The sequence below is a fragment of the Haliotis asinina genome, chromosome 2, assembly GCF_037392515.1.
Source record: "Haliotis asinina isolate JCU_RB_2024 chromosome 2, JCU_Hal_asi_v2, whole genome shotgun sequence".
In the NCBI taxonomy this organism is placed as follows: Eukaryota; Metazoa; Mollusca; class Gastropoda; order Lepetellida; family Haliotidae; genus Haliotis; species Haliotis asinina.
Genome location: NC_090281.1, coordinates 27,314,261 through 27,329,451, shown reverse-complemented (window position 1 = coordinate 27,329,451; position 15,191 = coordinate 27,314,261).

Sequence of the window (15,191 nt, the reverse complement as noted above, 5' to 3'; positions counted from 1 at the left end):
TGCATATTCTAAAATCTGTCAACTAAGGACAGTAAAACAACTAGAATATCACAAGTTTGATTAAAACCAGCATGAAAAGTTAAAACCAATATCACTATTTAGACAATACAATATAAGAGCAGGCTACAGATCGCCAACAACAGAAGGTAGATCACCACACTAGAGACCATGATGACTTACAGTACCTTTGCTACCTGCATGGACCCTAGCTGGCTTTACACCACCCCTTCAGCTGCTGGCGAGTGTTCAGAATGCTAGCCAAAATTAAAACAAGAAGAATACTACGATTAAAAACCTGGTAGATTTAAATTTACTATGAATGTTTTTGGACATACGTACCCTTTCAGGAGGACAATAATTTTACAATACTTCAACCCCCTTTGAGGGTACAGCCGCTAACAATTCTAGTTACAAATCTACACTACCAATAACTAAAATACATCTATTTACAGCACATACTATTCCTATTTCAATCAAGAAATCAATTTCCTTTAAAAAACCAACGATTAAATGAGAACTAACAGTGTTAAAAAGATCCTTGACAGTTTTGACATTAAAAATATTTATCCCTTGTGATGGAGAATTCAATACAGTCAAGCAGGATATGCTTGACCGTGACTCTCTCATCACAAGGGATACAAAACGGAGGATCCTCACCTTTCAATAGCTATGCATGAGTATATCTAGTATGGCCAATCGTCTTAAAAAAACCTGGCACCCGTGGCGAGCCACCTCCTCGTGGTGGGTGCTGGGTAACGCCAAGAGCTCGCCAACACCCCCGTTGTGGACCCCGGGGCATATTGGTCCACCAACCCGTTTGCCGTGGGTTGCGGCCCTGTGTCGGTGGAGGAGGGGATCCTGGTGGTTGAGGGCAATAGGTTCCTGGAACCGTGTTCCTGTTGCTCAACACACCACTTTGGCCCTGACTTCACCTAGACGGGTGGTAGAATGGGCCCGGTTCTACCAATCGGCTGGTCATGCCAGGCCCTGTGCATAGTGAGTAGTATTGCACAATTTTAATATGGTTTTGGTCTTGGCTTTTTGAAATTACAATTATTCCTGATGTTAAATTGCCTAGAGTCCTGTGCCAGAAGGCGGTGGCTCATGGGCCAATCTGGTGATGTTGACCACTGTGTTCTATACGTTTCTAAGTTATTGTTATGGACAGAACCAGCCTGACGATAAACTTAGTAAACAGGTATAGCTATTCATGTCATATTCGCTGGAGTATAGCATTCCTGTATCCCTGGTGTTTGCATGCTGGAGACCCGATGCGGTTAGACACTGTCCTTGTTGACACTCCATGGTGGGTGGGGAGCAGGGCTGCCGAATCTCTTTCACATAATCATGGCTCACAATTATTCTGGTTCTAACCGAAATGAGAAAAAGAGACGTTTGGAGGCTGCGATATTGTCTTCTGATGATGATATTTCTCTTCCACAGACTTCAAATTCTTGGGCAAGATTTCTTGTTGTAGAATCTAAAAGTGGACTCCCCTTGAAAATAAACCCTTTCGCAATATCCAAAACAATTGAAGGTATTTGTGGCGAGGTATCAAATGTTTCACGCCTCCGGAGTGGTGCTCTTTTAGTGGAGTGCGCACGACAGCAGCAAGCAACCAATCTTTTGAAATGTTCACTTTTTGCAAACACTGAAGTTACTGTCTCTGTGCATAGAACGTTAAATTCCAGTCGGGGGATCATTCGTGACAGAGCACGTTGCTTAGCAGAAATGACAGAGGATGAAATACTAACAGAACTTAAAGGACAGCACGTCACATCAGTTAAACGATTTTCGAGAAGAGATGGAGAAGTAACTGTCCCAACAAATACCTATCTGCTTACATTTTCTTTGTCATCTGTCCCTAGATCCATAAAAGCAGGCTATTTTAACATCGGGGTGGAGGTGTATATCAACTGTCAGAAATTTGGACATGGTTCCAAATCATGCAATCGTCCGGCTGTGTGTTATCGTTGTGGAGGGAGTCATGACAGCTCTGGTTGTACAGCAGACCTCCACTGTGTAAACTGTAAGGGTCAACATGACGCATCATCCAAAATTTGCCCTTCCTGGATATATGAAAAGGATGTGTTGACAGTTAAATGTCAAAACAACATTTCATTTCAAGAAGCGAAAAAGGTAGTTGCTGGCCGATTACCTCACTCAACGCAAACATATGCAGCAGCCGTGTCCCGCTCTATCTCCACTAACTCGATTGCATGTCAGACTGATCTGACTTGGGCCAAATCGGAAAACCCAAAGCTTTCAATCCAATCATCTATCAGCCAGACGAGTGTTTCAGACTGTGAAGAATGTGCATCTCACTCTACACCTGTTCCTGAAACAAAAGCTTCAACAAAATCATCGGTTGAAGTGTCCAAACAAAAGAAAAAACAACTCAAGAAAATTAAAACCAAGATTCCTAGTCCTAATGAATCATCATCAGTAGATCTACACAACTTTTTTTACCCTCTTGAGATGGATTTTGCTCCTTCTTCAGAACGGAGTAGTAGTTCTAGTAACTACTCCTCGCGGTCACGTGAGCGTTCACCGATAGAACCACCATGAGCCATTCCAATCTTCTTCAATGGAACTGCAGAGGTCTTAAACATAATTTCCATGAACTGCAATTATTAACAGCAGATCTAAGTCCATCAGCTATTTGTTTACAGGAGACATACCTAAAACATACAGATAAATGTGATCTAAGACGTTATAATTCTTTTCATTCATTTTCCCCACCAGGTGATAGAGCTACTGGTGGAGCTTCAATTCTGGTACGACAGGGTGTTCTTCACAGTCCTATTCCCCTGACAACAAACCTGCAAGCTGTAGCAGTTCGTCTTACACTGCAAATTGCCTTCACACTTTGTTCTCTATACCTTCCTCCCTCTTCAAATATTCAGAAACTTGAACTTCAACAGTTATACGACCAGCTTCCTAAACCGTTTATCATAATGGGTGACCTAAATGGACATAATCCGTTATGGGGTAGTTCAAATATTAATCAAAAAGGAAAAGTGATTGAAGAATTCATATCTGATAACGACTTGTGCATCTTTAATGATGAATCAGAAACTTACCTACATCCTGGTACAGGTACTTATTCATGTTTAGACCTGTCTCTCACAGATTCAACTTTGTTGAATGAATTCACATGGTCAGTCCACGGTGACCTCTGTGGAAGTGACCACTTTCCAACTATATTGCAACCTGTGTCCCCAACTGATGTCCCTCCGTCATCACGATGGAATTTCCAAAAAGCTGACTGGCATTTATATGAAACTCTTTGCACTAATAAATTGAAACCCGAACGTTTCATTGGCATTCCTGATCCCATCAAATGTTTTTCGGATGAACTAAATATAATTGCTGATGTATGTATACCTAAGTCCTCTGCTGTTCCTCACATACGAAAACCATGGTTTGATAACAACTGCAAACAAGCAAGAAAGGCACGGAAAAAGGCTGAACACTATTTCCGTCGCCATCCCATGGTCCATAATCTCAATAAATTTAAGATCTTAAATGCGAAAGCTCGGCGTACTTTTAAACAAAGTAAACGTCAATCTTGGCAGAATTATGTGTCAAAAATCAATTCACGCACGCCCATGTCCAAGGTGTGGAATATGGTACAAAAAATCAAAGGTAAAGGCTCTAAACCTGGCATCCACCACCTTAAAAATGGAAATGAAATATTAACAGATACTTCAGATATTGCCAATAAATTAGGCGAAACTTTAGCTAAACACTCTTCCTCCTCTAACTATGAACCCCAATTTCAAAAATATCAACTGCAACAAGAAAAGAAACCTCTTAATTTTGACACGGATAATGAGGAAGACTATAATGAATTGTTTTCTATTTACGAGCTTCATAAAGCTCTTGACCAAGCTCACGATACTGCTACAGGTGCTGATAACGTACATTATCAGCTCCTGAAGCACTTACCAGAATCGTGTTTAGAGACACTTTTAAATATCTTTGATAGTATTTGGACATCCGGGGAATTTCCTTCTTCATGGCGTGATGCTATAATTGTTCCAATTGCTAAACCTGGACGTGATCTTACCGATCCTTCTAATTATCGACCTATTTCTTTAACTAGCTGTGTTTGCAAAACCATGGAACGCATGATAAATAATCGACTAGTTTGGTACTTGGAAACTAATAACCTTATAACAGATATACAATGTGGTTTCCGTAAAAACAGAAGTACTGTCGATCACTTAGTGCGTTTAGAATCATTTGTTAAAAACGCACTTATTAATAAACAACATGCTGTGTCTATCTTTTTTGATCTCGAAAAAGCGTATGACACTACTTGGAAATATGGTATTTTAAAAGATTTATATGACTTTGGATTGCGAGGCCGTTTGCCTCAATTTATATGCAACTTTTTAAAAGACAGACAATTTCAAATCAGAGTGGGTTCAACCCTGTCTGATCATTATAATCAGGATCAGGGTGTTCCACAAGGCAGTATTTTGTCTGTTACACTCTTCAGCATTAAGATCAACAGTATATCCAAGGTTTTAAATGATTCCATAGATGGATCACTTTTCGTGGATGACTTTAATATTTCATGTCGCGGTAAAAATATGTATACTATTGAACGCCAAATGCAGTTGTGTTTAAACAAAATAAATAAATGGTGTCTCGAAAATGGATTTAAATTTTCTCCATCCAAAACTAATTGTCTGCACTTCTGTAGAAAGTATAAGCAACATAAGGACCCAGAACTGTTTTTAAATGGCACTCCCATCAAAGTTGTCAAGGAGGCCAAGTTCTTGGGTATAATATTCGATTCCCATTTAACTTTTCTTCCACACATTAAGTACCTCAGGAATAAATTCTGGAAGGCACTGGATCTATTAAAAGTTGTTTCCAATTCTAAGTGGGGAGGGGATCAAGCTACCCTCCTACACCTCTATCGATCACTGGTTCGTTCGAAACTTGATTACGGTTCTGTTGTGTATGGTGGAGCCTGCAAAAGCAACCTAAAACTGTTAGATTCAGTCCATCACCAGGGTCTAAGAATTTGTCTTGGGTCCTTCAGAACTTCTCCTGTTGACAGTCTATATGTTGAGGCCGATGAACCATCACTTTCACAACGACGTTTAAAGTTGTCTTTACAATACATTACCAAATTATATTCTAATGACTCTAACCCTGCCTATAACTGTGTTTTCGATCCCCCTTATGAGGATTTGTTTAACAAAAAGTCTTCACTTGTTCCACCTCTTGGGCTCAGAATAAAGCCGTTTATTGCTGCTGCTGGTATTGAGCTGGACAACGTAGCTCCTTTCCGTCTTCTTTCCTCTCCCCCTTGGCAGTTGGTTAGGCCACAGGTTGACCTAACTTTAACATCATTTAAAAATTCAGAAACGAATGAATTGCAATATAAACAAGAATATAATCAATTGAAACATACATATAACAATTACAAATCCTTATCTACAGATGGGTCCAAGGACGGTGGCGCAGTTGCTTGTGCCACTGTCATTGGATCCAGAACAATATCTTCTAGATTACCAGATTGCAGCTCTATTTTTACAGCAGAAGCTAACGCCATATTAACAGCTCTTAAATATATTGAAAGACACCCGAAACGTAAACAGTATATAATATATTCCGACACTCTTTCTTGCCTTCAGGCTATTAAAAATATTTCTTGTAAACATCCACTTTTAAAAACGCACTTATTAATAAACAACATGCTGTGTCTATCTTTTTTGATCTCGAAAAAGCGTATGACACTACTTGGAAATATGGTATTTTAAAAGATTTATATGACTTTGGATTGCGAGGCCGTTTGCCTCAATTTATATGCAACTTTTTAAAAGACAGACAATTTCAAATCAGAGTGGGTTCAACCCTGTCTGATCATTATAATCAGGATCAGGGTGTTCCACAAGGCAGTATTTTGTCTGTTACACTCTTCAGCATTAAGATCAACAGTATATCCAAGGTTTTAAATGATTCCATAGATGGATCACTTTTCGTGGATGACTTTAATATTTCATGTCGCGGTAAAAATATGTATACTATTGAACGCCAAATGCAGTTGTGTTTAAACAAAATAAATAAATGGTGTCTCGAAAATGGATTTAAATTTTCTCCATCCAAAACTAATTGTCTGCACTTCTGTAGAAAGTATAAGCAACATAAGGACCCAGAACTGTTTTTAAATGGCACTCCCATCAAAGTTGTCAAGGAGGCCAAGTTCTTGGGTATAATATTCGATTCCCATTTAACTTTTCTTCCACACATTAAGTACCTCAGGAATAAATTCTGGAAGGCACTGGATCTATTAAAAGTTGTTTCCAATTCTAAGTGGGGAGGGGATCAAGCTACCCTCCTACACCTCTATCGATCACTGGTTCGTTCGAAACTTGATTACGGTTCTGTTGTGTATGGTGGAGCCTGCAAAAGCAACCTAAAACTGTTAGATTCAGTCCATCACCAGGGTCTAAGAATTTGTCTTGGGTCCTTCAGAACTTCTCCTGTTGACAGTCTATATGTTGAGGCCGATGAACCATCACTTTCACAACGACGTTTAAAGTTGTCTTTACAATACATTACCAAATTATATTCTAATGACTCTAACCCTGCCTATAACTGTGTTTTCGATCCCCCTTATGAGGATTTGTTTAACAAAAAGTCTTCACTTGTTCCACCTCTTGGGCTCAGAATAAAGCCGTTTATTGCTGCTGCTGGTATTGAGCTGGACAACGTAGCTCCTTTCCGTCTTCTTTCCTCTCCCCCTTGGCAGTTGGTTAGGCCACAGGTTGACCTAACTTTAACATCATTTAAAAAATCAGAAACGAATGAATTGCAATATAAACAAGAATATAATCAATTGAAACATACATATAACAATTACAAATCCTTATCTACAGATGGGTCCAAGGACGGTGGCGCAGTTGCTTGTGCCACTGTCATTGGATCCAGAACAATATCTTCTAGATTACCAGATTGCAGCTCTATTTTTACAGCAGAAGCTTACGCCATATTAACAGCTCTTAAATATATTGAAAGACACCCGAAACGTAAACAGTATATAATATATTCCGACACTCTTTCTTGCCTTCAGGCTATTAAAAATATTTCTTGTAAACATCCACTTTTAATTGAAATTATTGAACTGTATAATAATCTTGCTACTGGCCAATACGACATCGTCTTCTGTTGGTTACCCAGCCATGTAGGCATTTCTGGGAATGTGATGGCTGATCTTGCTGCCAAGGCGGCACTCAACAAGTCTGTGACACCACTTCGTATTCCGTACTCAGATTTTAAACCTACTATTAGATCTTATATACGTGATCTGATGCAAAAGAAGTGGGACACCCAAGTGGGCATAAATAAATTACATGCAATAAAACCCTACATTGGTTACACCTACTTGGGTTGTCAGTCCAGATTTGAAGAGGTCATTATGCGGCGATGTCGTATTGGCCACACCAGATATACACATGAATACCTTTTGAAAGGTGAGGATCCTCCGTTCTGCATCCCTTGTGATGAAAGAATCACAGTCAAGCATATCTTGCTTGACTGTGTTGAGTATTCCATCACAAGGGGTCAGTATTTTAATTCACAAACTATGAAGGATCTTTTTAACAGCGTTAGTCCTCATTTAATTGTTGCATTTTTAAAGGAATTAAATTTGTTAATTGAACTGTAAATAGATAAATATTTTAAAATTGGAAGATTAAATTTGTAACTCAAATCGTTAGTGGCTGTACCCTCAAAGGGGGTTGAAGTACCGTAAAACAATTGTCCTCCTGAGAGGGTACGTAAGTCCAGAAACATTTGAAGTAAGTTTCAGTTTTCCAGCCTTTTAATCGTAGAATAAGTGTGTTTTTACTTTATGGCTAGATTTGTCTAAATTGCTAACAGCTGAAGGGATGATGTAAATCCAGCTAGGGTCCATGCAGGAAGCAAATGTACTGTAAGTCCCCATGGTCCTTAGTATGGTGATCTACCTTCAGTTGTTGGCAACCTATAGCTCATTTTTATATTGTACTGTCCTCTTTGATATATTGTTTTAGGTCTATTCACTAGTTTTATATTCTATTCTGTGATATTCTAGTCAGTTTTACTGTCCTTCGCTGACAGGGTTTTGCAATGTCCGTGCTCGTAATTCATTTGTATTTTTATAATTAATCGTTCTCGTCACGATATGGCTGCAATATTGCCGATGTGACGTTAAATATTAACTCACTCACTCACTTAAAAAAACCTCTTCAAATCTGGACTGACAGCCAAAGTAGGTGTAACCAATATACGGTTTTATTTCATGTAATTTATTTATACCTACTTGGGCGTCCCACTTCTTCTGCATCAGATCACGGATGTAAGTTCTAATGCTAGCTTTATAATCAGAGTATGGAAGAAGAAGTGGTGTCACAGATTTGGTGAGTGCTGCTTTTGCAGCAAGATCGGCCATCACATTCCCAGAAATACCTACGTGGCTGGGTAACCAACAAAAGACGATGTCGTATTGGCCAGTAGCAAGAGTATTATACAGTTCAATAATTTCAATTAAAAGTGGATGTTTACAAGAAAGATTTTTAATAGCCCGAAGGCAAGAAAGAGAGTCGGAATATATTATATACTGTTTACGTTTCGGGTGTCTTTGAATATATTTACGAGTTGCTAATATGGCGTAAGGTTCTGCTGTAAAAATAGAACTATTGTCTGATAATTTAGAAGATATTTTTCTGGATCCAATGACAGTAGCACAAGCAACTGCGCCACCGTCCTTGGCCCATCTGTAGATAATGATTTGTAATTGTTATATGTATGTTTCAATTCATTATATTCTTGTTTATACTGTAACTCATTCGTTTCGGATTTTTTAAATGTAGTTAATGTTAGGTCAACTTGTGGCCTAACCAACTGCCAAGGGGGAGAGGAAAGAAGACGGAAAGGAGCTATATTGTCCAGCTCAATACCAGCAGCAGCAATAAACGGCTTTATTCTGGGCCCAAGAGGTGAAACAAGAGAAGACTTTTTACTACACAAATCCTCATAAATAGCATAGAAGACACAGTTATATGCAGGGTTAGATTCGTTAGAGTATAGTTTTGTGATTTGTTGTAAAGGTAATTTGATACGGCGTTGTGCAAGAGATGGTTCGTCGGCCTCAACGTAAAGACTGTCAATAGGTGAAGACAAAGTCTTAAACCTTGATGGTGGACAGAATCAAGAAGTTTAAGGTTGCTTTTGCAGGCTCCACCTTATACGATGGAGCCATAATCATGTTTAGAACGTACGAGTGATCGACATAGATGGAGAAGGATAGCTTGATCCTCTCCCCATTTAGAATTTGACACCACTTTCAATAAGTCAAGTGCTTTCAGGCATTTAGTTTTAAGTGATTTTAATATGTGGTGAAAACGTTAAGTGTGAATCAAAGATTAGACCCAGGAACTTGGCTTCCTTCACAACTTTAATCGGCGTGCCATCTAGAGACAGTTCAGGGTCTTTATGTGGCTTGTATTTACGACAAGAATGTATGCAGTTAGTTTTTGATTTAGAAAATTTCAACCCGTTTTAAAGACACCATTTATTTATCTTGTTTAAACACAACTGCAATTGCCGTTCAATGGTATGCATATTTCTACCACGACAAGAAATATTAAAATCATCAACAAATAACGATCCATCAATTGAATCGTTTACAACTTTATATGAACTGTTGATCTTTATGCTTAAAAAAGTGACAGACAAAATGCTGCCTTGTGGAACACCCTGATCCTGATTGTAATGATCAGACAGGGTGGAACCCACACGGACCTGGAATTGTCTGTTATTTAAAAACTTGGCTATAAATTCAGGCAAACGACCTCGCATCCCGAAGTCAAGTAAATCTCTTAAAATGCCATATTTCCAAGTAGTGTCATATGCTTTTTCAAGATCAAAAAAGATAGACACAGCATGTTGGTTGTTAATTAGTGCGTTTTTAACAAATGATTCCAGTCGTACGAGGTGATCAACAGTACTTCTGTTTTTACGGAAACCACACCCTACATCACAGCGTGTTGTTTATTGATTAGTGCGTTTTTCACAAATGATTCTAAACGCACTAAGTGATCGACAGTACTTCTACTTTTACGGAAACCACATTGTATATCTGTTATAAGATTATTTGTTTCCAAGTACCAAACAAGTCGATTATTTATCATGCGTTCCATGGTCTTGCAAACACAGCTAGTTAATGAAATCGGACGATGGATCCGTATGATCACGTCCAGATTTAGGTATTGGTACTATTATGGCGTCACGCCATGAAGGGGCAAAGTTACCCGATGTCCAAATATCATCAAACATGTTTAGGAGAGTTTCCAGACAGGATTCTGGTAAATGTTTCAGGAGTTGATAATGTATGTTATCAGCTCCAGTAGCAGTGTCATGAGATTGATCAAGAGCAGTATGGAGTTCATGAATAGAAAGCGTTTCATTTTAATCTTCCCCATTATCAGAAATGAAATTAATATTCGCAATATCTGATTTATCAGTAAGTAATCGATCTCCATGCTTAAGATGACGGACAGTAGATTTAGTACCTTTACCTTTAAGATTGGCATTTGTTCTGTTTAAAAGTACGCCGCGCTTTAGCATTTAAAATTTTAAATTTATTTAAATTATGCACCATAGGATGGCGACGGAAATAATGTTCTGCTTTTTTCCTTGCCTTCCTAGCTTGTTTGCATTTATCGCTGAACCATGGTTTTCGAATATGCGGAACTGCAGAGAACTTTGGTATACACTCATCAGCTATGGAATTCAGTTCATCAGAAAAACATTTACTAGCATCAGGAACGTCAATAAAACGTTCAGGGTTAAGTTTCTCTGCACACAGTGTTTCATATAAAGCCAAGTGAGCCTTTTTAAAATTCCGCCTTGATGATGGAGGAACATCAGATGGAGTTACAGATTTTAGAATAGTAGGAAAATGGTCACTTCCACAAAGGTCATCGTGGACTGACCATTCACATTCATTTAGTAGTTCTGAATTTGTGAGTTACAAGTCGAGAGCAGAATAGGTTCCGGTACCAGGGTGTAAAGATGTGTTTGAACCATCATTATAAATACATAAATCATTGTCAGAACAAATGTCCTCCAACAACTTACCTTTAGTGTTTGTAGTTACTCTACCCCAAAGTGGGTTGTGCCCATTTAAATCTCCCATTATAATACAGGGCTTCGGGAGTTGGTCATATGGAGCCTGAAGATCAGTTTTGGCAAACGTCGAAGACGGTGAAATATAAAGAGAGCATAGCGTAAACACTACATGTAAAGTAATTCTCACAGCAACAGCCTGCATATTAGTATTAAGTGAAACAGGGCTTTGAATAACGTTTTGTCTGACTAGAATGGATGATCCGCCTGTGGCTCTATCACCTGGAGGTGAAAAACAATGATATGCATTAAAATGACGAAGGTCAAATGTATCTGTTTGTTTTAAATAAGTCTCTTGGAGACATGTCGCTGAAGGTGTGAAATCTTGGACTAATATTAGTTGCAATTCATGTAACTTAGTCCTTAATCCTCTGCAGTTCCACTGTACAATATTATTGGAATAAACTATCTTTTGGGGGGATTTATTGGGGATCTACCCCGCACTCGTTTGGAGGGCGACAAGCTATGTGCCCTAGAATGGACGTTTTCAGAAACGTCCATGTCTTTAAGAGACCCATATTTATTAAACAATTGAATTTTGTTCTGTGACCCCTTAGGAGCTCTGCCACTTTGTTGTTTTGAAGCATCAGGCTTAGGCTTAGGTTTATTTTTCACAGTTTGTTGACTATCAGCTGTTGATTGAGACTTTGAATGTGACTGAGATAATGATGATTTGTGATGAGAAGAAGACTTTGATGTACTGGGAAGTGATTCCTCAGTCGGAGATGATATGACAGGGTACAAAAACTATGGAGAATTGCAATTTACCCAAGTCAAGGTAGTCTGGCAGTCTGTGGATGATTTTGTTATTTTAGAGGTAGACTCCGATGATGTTTTTGCTATTGTAGCATGACTTTCTGGAAGATCAGACCTGTTTACCAGTTTTTTTGCCTCAGAAAAGGAGATATTCTGGGTAAACTTTATTCTGTTTATCTCCATTTGCTCTTTCCAAATAGGACACTGTTTTGAAAATGAGTAATGGTCGCCTGAGCAGTTGGTGCATGTTTTGACATTACTGTCAGAATTTTCTGTTGTGTGTGTCTTTTCACCGCAGTGAGCACACACAACAGACAATGTGCAAGTATTGACACCGTGGCCGAACTTTTGGCATTTGAAACACCGAAGGGGATTCGGAAAGTACTTTTCCACACTGATATCACAGTATCCAGCTTTAAGTGATGTTGGAGCAGTAGGTGATGAGAAGGAATACAGACAAGTATTAGTTTGAATAGTTGAATACTCGTGTTCAGTGTTTTGTGGGCCGTGACAGTAACCGGAGTACCAACAAAAGTGTCGATATTCAAAAGGTTGGTTGACCGTTGCTTTCTGGCGCACTCAATCAACCGCGCACCAGAACGTAATCTTCTAATGTTCTTTACTTCGCCAGCAATGCCTTGGATACCCTTAGACACAGCAAACGGGTTCAGCTTCAAAGGTGTGTTATCTTTGGGGTCGCCAACGGGATCATTTTCGAGAGGACGTTTGCTCTTCTTAGTGGGGGTTTCGGAAGCCATGGTTAGTTATGTAGATTTCATCATCCGAGCTCCCCACCCACCTTGGAGTATCACAAGGACAATGCTACAGCAAGCGGGCCTCCAGCTTGCAGCACCAAGGATACCCGGATGATATACTCCAGTAGAAGAATTATAAATAATTACTCTACCAGATTGGCCCATGAGCCACCGCTTTCTGGGCATAAGACTCTAGGCAAACTTCAAAGCAACATAATGCAACATCAAACATGTTTTAGACAATAAAGCCAAGACCAAAATCAATCAGTTCCAAATCATACTTGTGCAATGATAAATAAATTTATAATCTACGCACAGGGCTTGGCATGACCAGCCGATTGGTTGAACCGGGCCCATTCAACCTCCCGTCTAGGTGAAGTAAGGGTCGAAGGGGTGTGTTGAGCAAAGGGAACGCGGTCACAGGCCCACAGTGCCCTCAACCCCCAGACTCCCGTCCTCCACCGACACAGGGCCTCAACCCACGGCAAACGGGTTGGTGGACCAAATATGCCCCCGGATCCACACGGGGGATTGGCGAGCACTTAGCGTTACCCAGCACCCACCACGAGGAGGTGGCTCGCCACGGGTGCCGATTCGCAGTAAGAAAAAACGGTTGATGTTGATAATTGTAATAAGGTCTTCTAATTCAGTATTACATGGACTATCTGGTTCAGCAATGTAGTTATTCGAAATAAGCACACTGTAAATACGACCATGCCCATGGTATTTCTCACGTTCAAATATTTGACTTTTGAATCTGTTCTGAACCTTTAATCAGACAATGTTCACGTGTAAAGTATATATTGGACTATCTTCTGTCTCTTTTTGTCGTATCAATGTTATTATCCGCGGTTTGGTTGCCAAGGAGTAAATATCTGCAGTTTCAGCTGCTAATGCTTCATTATGTTCGTAGAAGTCTCATACAAAATGTTCCATTTTAGTCAGTTTATCCCTCCCTCCTTCGTTTCTGGACTGACTTAAATTTTTAATTCATCATTACGTGTCACCATGAGGTAAATAGTTTCCTTCCTTTCCATATGTATTCCGCTTAGGCATGTGGACAAGACTGATATTGTCTCTATTGATGTGGGTCTATGACTGGAATACTGTTCAACACAACTCATTCTGTGTTTAACCTTGCAGGAAACGTTAAACATCATTTCAAACGACCTTCATCAAATTAATATCCCATCCCACACGACCATGTACCATGTGAATGAAATACGGCCTCAAACATCTCGTCCCAACCAAAAGTTGATGGTTAGTCACGATGACGCGCCTGATTACCTGTATTCCTGGTCCAGTTACGATGATTTTTCATCACAGATTTGTTTGATCAATCAATCATTCAATCATTTGCTTTGCTTTTGGACCACCGGCCCATGACAAAAATGCATGGACAATATATCCAATGATGCGCGTAAGCGTTCTGAACATTTATGAACATAAAAAGATTTCCTTAATACATTTGCATGATAATAAGCTGCTTTCTGCAATAATTTATCATCATTGGAGGTAATTAGTGATATAAAATGATACCCCACAGGTAGTTTTCGAATTTTACCTGGTATGCATTTCTGTCTAATATTACTAACGCATTTACATTCTAACATAAGTATATTTCATCTTTGATTTTGCTGTTTTCAAAAAGCTGATAATACTATTCCTCCCTGATAATACCTTTCCCGTTTATTTCTAATTGTAAAACTCCACACATTACGCTCCTCTTTACTTCTGTTGCCGAACAAGATGGAAATGCCATTCTGGATCTAATATTGGCCTAAATGTACCATATTTTTATGAGATTTTTAAACCGACATATAACTCCGTACCACGCGTTAATAAAAACGTCATTTGTACAAAAACAAACCAAAAACTTCCGTATTCTCAACTCCCCTATTCAACTATGCAACCCCCCAAACCGTTATACCACAAAAGACTTCTTCCAGCGGATACCCAATTTACCGTACTAGAGTTGTCAGCAACTGTATACACATGCCACAGTCTCACACCTGAAATGTTCTCAACGCTGCAGTGAAGCCGGTGGTCCTGAAACGTATCTCCCTTCCATAAGATGTCTTACAAAGGACTTGAACTCATAACTGCATCCCAAACTGCACAATGTTAAAAACACATGTATGTTTACACTGATATTCTTTCACAGAATGGAATGAGTCAGTGGAAGCTTATAGTCACATCGGCAGTATTTCAGTCATATTGTGACTATAAAAACTTATAAATTCATGATAAATGCGCAAATTGTAAAAACCTGTCGACGAAGGACAGTAAAACCAACTAGTATATAGCAGTAAGAATAAATATCACTAGCATAAAATATGATTTCAAATAAGGACATTACAATACAAAAACGGCTGAGGATCGTCAACAACTGCAGGGAGTACATCGCTCTCAGGATCATGCGGTCTTACAGTACTTTGGCTACCTGCATGGGCCCCAGCTGGATTTATCCCATACCTTCAGTCACGG